The following is a 9,296-nucleotide window of genomic DNA, read 5'->3' as shown; positions in this document are numbered from 1 at the left end:
GGATTTACATTCTTCTCAGAACCTCACGGGACCTTCTCCAAAATTGACCATATAATTTGTCACAAAACAGGCCTCAACAGTACAAAAATATTGAAATCGTCCCATGCATCCTATCAGACCACCATGGACTAAGGCTGATCTTCAATAACAACATAAATATTGGAAAGCCCACCTTCACGTGGAAACTGAACAACACTCTTCTCTATGACACCTTGGTCAAGGAAGGAATAAAGAAAGAAATTAAAGACTTTTTAGAGTTTAATGAAAATGAAGCCACAACATACCCAAACCTATGGGACACAAAGAAATCATTTCAAAGAGGGAAACTCATAGCTCTGAGTGCCTCCAAAAAGAAACTAGAAAGAACACACACTAGCAGCTTGACAACACATCTAAAAGCTCTAGAAAAGAAGGAAGAAAATTCACCCAAGAGGAGTAGATGGCAGGAAATAGTCAAACTCCGGGGAGAAATCAACCAAGTGGAAACAAGAAGAACTATTCAAAGAATTAACCAAACGAGGAGTTGGTTCTTTGAGAAAATCAACAAGATAGATAAACCCTTAGCTAGACTCACTAGAGGGCACAGGGACAACATCCTAATTAACAAAATCAGAAATGAAAGGGAGGCAAAACAACAGATCCTGAAGAAATCCAAAGCACCATCAGATCCTTCAACAAAAGGCTATACTCAACAAAACTGGAAAACCTGGATGAAATGGACAAATTTCTAGACAGATACCAGGTACCAAAGTTAAATCAGGATCAAGTTGATCTAAACAGTCCCATATCCCCTAAAGAAATAGAAGCAGTCATTAATAGTCTCCCAGCCAAAAAAAGCCCAGGACCAGATGGGTTTAGTGCAGATTTCTACCAGACCTTCAAAGAAGACCTAATTCCAGTTCTGCATAAACTATTCCACAAAATAGAAGTAGATGGAACTCTACCCAACTCATTCTATGAAGCCACAATTACTCTGATACCTAAACCACACAAAGATCCAACAAAGATAGAGAACTTCAGACCAATTTCCCTTATGAATATAGATGCAAAAATCCTCAATAAATTCTCGCTAACCGAATCCAAGAACACATTAAAGCAATCATCCATCCTGACCAAGTAGGTTTTATTCCAGGGATGCAGGGATGGTTTAATATACGGCAATCCATCAAAGTAATCCATTATATAAAGAAACTCAAAGACAAAAACCACATGATCCTCTCTTTAGATGCAGAAAAAGCATTCGACAAGATCCAACACCCATTCATGATAAAACTCTTTGAAAGATCAGGAATTCAAGGCCCATACCTAACCATGATAAAAGCAATCTACAGCAAACCAGTAGCCATCATCAAAGTAAATGGTGAGAAGCTTGAAGCAATCCCACTAAAATCAGGGACTAGACAGGCTGTCCACTCTCTCCATACCTATTCAACACTGTTCTTGAAGACCTAGCCAGACCAATTCGACAACAAAAGGAGATCAAGGGGATACAAATTGGAAAAGAGGAAGTCAAAATATCATGTTTTGCAGATGATATGATAGTATATATCAGTGACCCTAAAAATTCCACCAGAGAACTCCTAAACCTGATAAACAGCTTCGGTGAAGTAGCTGGATATAAAATAAACTCAAACAAGTCAATGGGCTTTCTCTACACAAAGAATAAACAGGCTGAGAAAGAAATTAGGGAAACAACACCCTTCTCAAAAGTCACAAATGATATAAAATATCTTGGCGTGACTCTAACTAAGGAAGTGAAAGATCTGTATGATAAAAACTTCAAGTCTCTGAAGAAAGAAATTAAAGAAGATCTCAGAAGATGGAAAGATCTCCCATGCTCATGGATTGGCAGCATCAACATTGTAAAAATGGCTATCTTGCCAAAAGCAATCTACAGATTCAATGCAATCCCCATCAAAATTCCAACTCAATTCTTCAATGAATTAGAAAGAGCAATCTGCAAATTCATCTGGAATAACAAAAAACCTAGGATAGCAAAAACTATTCTCAAGGATAAAAGAACCTCTGATGGAATCACCATGCCTGACCTAAAGCTTTACTACAGAGCAATTGTGATAAAAACTGCATGCTACTGGTATACTGACAGACAAATAGACCAATGGAATAAAATTGAAGACCCAGAAATGAACCCACACACCTATGGCCACTTGATCTTCAACAAGGGAGCTAAAACCATCCAGTGGAAGAAAGACAGCATTTTCAACAAATGGTGCTGGCACAACTGGTTGTTATCATGTAGAAGAATGCGAATTGATCCATTCCTATCTCCTTGTACTAAGGTCAAATCTAAGTTGATCAAGGAACTTCACATAAAACCAGAGACACTGAAACTTATAGAGGAGAAAGTGGGGAAAAGCCTCAAAGATACGGGCATAGGGGAAAAATTCCTGAATAGAACAGCAATAGCTTGTGCTGTAAGATCGAGAATATGACCAATGGGACCTCATGAAACTGCAAAGCTTCTGCAAGGCAAAAGATACTGTCAATAAGACAAAAAGGCCACCAACAGATCGGGAAAGGATCTTTACCTATCCTAAATCAGATAGGGGACTAATATCCAATATATATAAAGAACTGAAGAGGGTGGACTCCAGAAAATCAAATAACCCCATTAAAAATTTGGGCTCAGAATTGAACAAAGAATTCTCACTGGAGGAATACTGAATGGCAGAGAAGCACCTGAAAAAAATGTTCAAGATCCTTAATTATCAGGGAAATGCAAATCAAAACAACTCTGAGATTCCACCTCACACCAGTCAAAATGGCTAAGATCAGAAATTCAGGTGACAGCAGATGCTGGCGAGGATGTGGAGAAAGAGGAACACTCCTCCACTGTTTGTGGGATTGCAAGCTTGTACAACTACTCTGGAAATCAGTCTGGTGGTTCCTTAGAAAATTGGACATAGTACTACTGGAGGATCCAGCAATACCTCTTCTGGGCATATATCCAGAAGATGTCCTAACCGGTATGAAGGAAACATGCTCCACTATGTTCATAGCAGCCTTATTTATAATAGCCAGAAGCTTGAAAGAACCCAGATGCCCTGCAACAGAGGAATGGATACAGAAAATGTGGTACATTTACATAATGGAATACTACTCAGCTATTAAAAAGAATGAATTTATGAAATTCCTAGGCAAATGGATGGACCTGGAGGGCATCATCCTGAGCGAGGTAACCCAATCACAAAGAACTCACACAATATGTACTCACTGATAAGTGGATACTAGCCCAAAACTTAGTATACCCAAGATATAAGATACAATTTGCCAAATGCATGAAACTCTAGAAGAATGAAGACCAAAGTTTGGACACTGTGCCCCTTCTTAGAATTGTGAACAAAACACCATGGAAGGAGTTATAGAGACAAAGTTTGGAGCTGTGACAAAAGGATGGACTATCTAGAGACTGCCTTATCTAGGGATCCACCCCATAATCAGCTTCCAAACACTGAAACCACTGCATACACTAGCAAGATTTTGCTGAAAGGACCCAGATAAAGCTGTATCTTGTGAGACTAGGCAGGGGCCTAGCAAACACATAAGTGGATGCTCACAGTCAGCTATTGAATGGATCACAGGGCCCCCAATGGAGGAGCTAGAGAAAGTATCCAAGGAGCTAAAGAGATCTGCAACCCTGTAGGTGCAACAACATTATGAACTAACCAGTACCCTGGAGCTCTTGACTCTAGCTACATATGTATCAAAAGATGGCCTAGTTGGCCATCACTGGAAAGAGAGGCCCATCAGACACACAAACTTTATGTGCCCCAGTACAAGGGAATGCCAGGGCCAAAAAAATGAGAATGAGTGTGTAGGGAATTGGAGGGGAGGGTATGGGGGACTTTTGGGATAGCATTGGAAATGTCATTGAGGAAAATACGTAATAAATAAATAAAAAATGATAATTACAGTCTGGTAAGTTTCTATGTAAAACAGACACCCGATTCCTTGTAATTATGTATCCACAAGTACTTTTTGGATTGTCAAACATAGGTCTGGAGAAATGTCTCAGTAATTAAGAGTACTGGCTGCTCTTTCCAACAACCTGAGTTCAATTCTAGACAACCACCTGACCTGCTTACAACTATCTATACAAGGTTCTGATGCCTTTTTCTGACATGTAAGCATACATGCAACTAGAATAGGAATATAACATAAAATACATACAGAAATAAATGTTGAACATTGACAAACTCCTAATTACCTCTCACTCACTCATGGTACAGTAGTTCAAACTCTGAAGCCCAGAGCACTCTACAGTATTGCTCACCAACTGAACTCAATGGAAACACCTGAAACTCCACAGGCTCTCTTCAGAGACACACAATCAACATCCCCATTTTAATTGAGTTCTATTTGTGAAATTGAGTCATTTTTTAAAGGACTTCTTTAGCTATGTCCATAGCGACATATGTATTATGTGTATTCATGCATGTGAAAGCCAAGATCCACATAGTCCAGAAAAGAGAGTCCTATCACCTGAAGTCTGAGTTCAAGAGTGACCTGATTATTAGCACTGAAACCAAACTTTGCTCCTATGCAAAAGCAGCATGTGCATTTAACCTGTGAGCAATCTCTCCCAAACTACAGGTTGCCTGTTTAAAGAATGTGAATGCATATTTATTGTGAGCAAATTTCAGGTGAGTTCACTGGTCCTAAGGAACAAGGGTAGGAAACTGGACATTCATACAGGGAGTCAGAATGTAGGGGAAGACAGAAAGGAGGAGCCTACGAGAGGTTTGTTGTTTGTTTTGTTTTCCTCTGTGCCTTAGGCCAGCCTAGATGTTCATGTGTTCAACCATAGCTGATAACTTTACCCACCTTCCCAAGATTTAATTGTGACATTCCTGGCATCAATGTGTTAATTTTGACTTCTCTCCAGAGGGCATTTGTGGCAGAGTCCTTAAATTTTGATATGTTTTTCTATTAAGACAATAACAAAGATCTTAAGCAAAGGACTCATGTTCCAAGTGTTCAATAAATACAGAGTAACAAGAAATTATTTTATTGATAGTTTGCTATACAGAAAGGGGTATAATGACTAGGCAGAGGGAGATTCTTTTCTTTTGTTTTTATTACAACTAAAGCCTTAAAATACATTTTTTAAAAGTAAAGACTTTATGTAGATAAGTTACCTGCATATTATTGGACAACTTTACATATACTATAGGTACTTCATAGATTTTGGGACTCCATAGGAATAGGGCCCTAGAGACACGTGGCATGAAGACTTCATATAGAGGTTCCTGTTAGTAATCTCATTAAGGCATGACAAAAATATCAAGAGTTTAAAGCTAGAATGGAAAGCCTGTTTGCTTTGCTCTATGTTGTCTTCTTAACTTTAGGCATCTTTGATGGGTCCAAGGTGCTTTGTGGTCTGAATGTACTGGATAGTAACCATTTGTGACATTTATTTTCCTCCTTCAAAGAATTTGTCTATGTTGCTCACTTTAGTTTAAATGTTTTGTGCACATAACTGATCAGCCACACAAAAGTGTTACACATGTAGCCCAGGCAAGAGACAAGGGAAAGATGTGTCACGAATACTTTCATTTTATACATGCCATTTATCACCTAAAACTTACCTTTCTTCATAAAAAAACAGTGTCTTACCAATCCTGGACCCATTCAACCTTCTAGACCCTGACCCTGATAGTGATGTTGTTAACAGTCAAAGACCCATGAGAGAGATCATCTAGGTTTATGAGTACACAAAAAAAGCATCTATATATACACTGTCTGGGCAGAAGCCACATATAAACGCCAAACTGTTTTTCTAACCCCACAATCCCCCTGTTATCAGATTCCATCGAAATGTTCACCATGTCAAGCTCAGCCTTCAGGGTCCCAGTCACTGTAAATCTCTTTATTTCCAACCATATGGGAAGTGTCTGAAATCACAGTTTCTGAGCACTGCAGATTAAAGATGTGTCCCAAGCCTGTCATTTATTCATATCCAGAAGTCCTGTATCTATGTTTACTGAAAACAAGAACAAATTATAGGGCCCTGGTCATAGACACAGGGCTTACCACATTTGTGACAGCTATCTGTAGCAAAAGAGATGCTCTTGGGCTGCCTTATAGCTCTGAGAGTATACATGAGCTCCTGACAAAGTTGGACAAATCTTTCTACAGAGACATGACCCAACTCATTATAGCACTGCAGAGGGGCAGGGCATTGTTCCACATTCATCTTGCTCCAGTTGGCTGTGTGCTGTAAAAGCTCCTTCAGGGTGGACATGGAGAAGTCATTGTTGTAGAAGTTGATCTGGTTGAGGTGAGTGCATTGACTGAGGGCAGGTAGGAGGGCATTGATCTGGGAGTCCTTCATCCTACACCACTGAAAATCCAGAAACTCAAGAGTGTCTGCTACTTTTTGTAGAGACCTCTCAGAGGCATAAGATCCAAAGCATATAAGATCATCCCTCTTATTTCCAGATGGTTTAATTTAAAGAGGTTGTGGGAACAGGAAAAGAAATCAAAGTCTCTCTGTGAAATTAGGCATTGGGTGATGGAGAGGGTCTCCAAGGGAGTCATCAGGCACCTAGGGATAGAGGAGATCAGAGGGTTATTTCTGACAAGTAGTGCTGTAAAGGTTTGGCTGGGATGTACACAGAGGTAGAATAAACCAGGGGCCCCAAGCTCAGTTTGACAAAAGGATCAAGTACATCCTCTATGATGCTTCCTATTGGATCTGCTCAGTCATTCCAATCCCACAATTCATCCTTGGATCTCACACTCAAGCTGAAAACCAGTTCATCATTTAAGCCAAGAAAGCACACAGAAGAACTTCTAATCTAAGAAATTCCTGACAGGATTTTGATAAATTCTGTGGACTCATTGAATCTACATTCTATCATTCCTTCTGCAGTCATCCTTGCTCTAATTTACATCCACCTGTCCCATACACTCAGTGCTACTTAGGCTCAAAACGTTTCTCCCATTAGCACTTGGGGAAGATAGAAGGCTGTTCTCACAGATCTGAGCATATAGCTCATGTTCAAACTGTACTAATGAGTATCCTGACTCCTCTATACACTCCCCTTTCTCTTCCCTTTCCATTTGATTGGGCGGGCATGATTCCAGGAAGAATTACAACTCATTCTTAGAAGATCTGTCCTACTCTTTACACCAAATCACTTCTCTACCCCATGAGTTCTCATTTGAGATACTATTTTAACTTGTACTATTCCCCTTGTACATTTCAGTATACATGGAAAGAAGACACAACTTTCAGAGTCTTATGAATGTCTAAATTTTGTTCCTAGTGACTGTCAGGCATCATGGACCATGAATCTTAAGATAGACAGATTTGCTTTTGTACCTGACCCAGCTTTTCATTCTTGCTTACCCTAGAACCTGATTTAGTCTCTTAGAAAATGGACGTGTTTCATGAAGATATCCTGGAGACAGTTGAATTAGGAAAATGGAGAAATAATCTTGTGAACACACTTGGCTTCTGTGGCACTTGTTATACTTTAATAGGGGAGGAATTCTTGTGGAGGGGTGCCAGGAAGACTTTTTGAAGATTCTTCATGTGCCCGCAGTAGGGAGCAAAATGTGCCAGCTCTAACAGAGTCCAGTAAGCATTGAGTTCTAATTCTGTGATGTGTTCTGGATCAAAAACATTAAAGATTTCTCTGATAACTTGGTCTGGTGGATCCCAGATCTTCATCTTTGTACAGCAGAAATATAGGGACCCTCTTCTCTGCTTGGCCCAATTCAAGAAATATGCCTTTGATTTATTGAAGTGGGAACTGATTGACAGGTTGACTATGGCCTTCAGACGCTGCCTCTGTGCATATCTCAGAAGGACCTTCACTATCTGCTTTTCATCCAATGTCTCTGCTTTACAGTCACTGTCATTTGCATCAGCCCACATGTTTCAGAAGGCATGGTACATATTTCTCATGTCAAGAACCTGAAGTTTTGCCCTCCTGTGGTTGAAACATATGAATGTTAGCAGACCCTGAATCATCTTTTGCTACATATATCTAAACTCAGCTCCCCTCCCTACTAAGGTGTTTGATTTTTTAAGCACCTGATATCCAAGGTGGACTCAGGTATGCTACAGAAGCTTTCCTGGACTTCATTACACTTGATTACTTTTCTTTCAGTAAGGTAACCATTATTTCTCCTTAGAGATTAATTAATTATTAATTAGAAAATTTAATTATTATTACTAGTTGTGGGAAGGCCAGGGATAGGCTCATTCTACTGTAAGGCTAAATCTAATCTAGTCCATATTCAACTCTAATCCATATCCAACTTTCCTCAGTATAAGTAAACAATAGCTTTCAAGAACCTTGTATCCCTACTTGATGATGTGATTAGAAGCATCTGAACCATTTAGTACAAAGCCAATCTCCCTGGCAATGTCTATTGTGTACTCCTCATGCTCCCTTATACAATACATGGATATTGCTTACCTGGGGTGAAACTCTCTTGTCAGTCTCATGTCTACTCCATCTAGCAGAGCTTGCAAGGTTTCTAGGTTAGGCTTCTTTATCAATGGTCCCACAGGGAGACAGGGGAAAGGCCAGGCTGCCACCATTGCCTTTAGGAGATTGGTGTGTCTGCCAGCAAAGACCTCTTTGAATAGTGCTGGGAAGACCACAGTAGGCAACTCCTCCAGAGAGGACTTGATCAAAGCTTCATGTGTCAGCAGAGTGCGTGTGGGTGGGGTCTGACCACTCATCCTCTCAGGTCTTCAGTAAGAAGGCTCCTGGGGAAGCAGTTAGAAAAGAATATATATTCAAGACAAACTTTATAATATTCCTTCACCATCACATCAACCACTTAGCTTCTGAGTTACTGCCATGACAGTCATAAAGCCACCAATTTACCTCTTCATCCTAAACTGGTGGTGTAAAGACTCTCAAACTGGCATCATGGGAATCTCTCTATTACTCTAATGGACACCTAATTTTGGGGTCAAAATATTTTTATTTGTTACTCTTTCTTTAAAAAAGGAAAGAATGAAAGAATGCAAAATGGGAGAGACTCCCAGTAACCAGTACAGCTGGCCCTGGCTGAAATATGTAACATAGAGGAGATAGAGCTTGATGAAGCAACCCCCAATGAATATGCATGGCTCTCTTTTGAGGGAAGGGGCCACTCACACATCTCAAAAATTTTAACGTAGAATTGTTACTATCTAAAGGAAAAACAGGGACAAAAATTGGAGCAGAGACTGAAGAAAAGGCCATCCAGAGACTGGAATCTTGGAATCTATAAAATTAGCAGACACCAAACCCCAACACTGTTACTGA

At 39.8% G+C, this 9,296-nt stretch overlaps 1 pseudogene; it reads right to left on the bottom strand.

Annotated features, from left to right (window-relative positions):
- Positions 1–6,001: 6,001 nt before the first annotated feature.
- On the bottom strand, positions 6,002–8,731 carry Gm3089 (annotated as a pseudogene).
- Positions 8,732–9,296: the final 565 nt, after the last annotated feature.

This window comes from Mus musculus, chromosome 5 (genome assembly GCF_000001635.26).
Source record: "Mus musculus strain C57BL/6J chromosome 5, GRCm38.p6 C57BL/6J".
Taxonomy (NCBI): Eukaryota; Metazoa; Chordata; class Mammalia; order Rodentia; family Muridae; genus Mus; species Mus musculus.
This window is presented reverse-complemented; position numbering and strand designations above follow the sequence as displayed.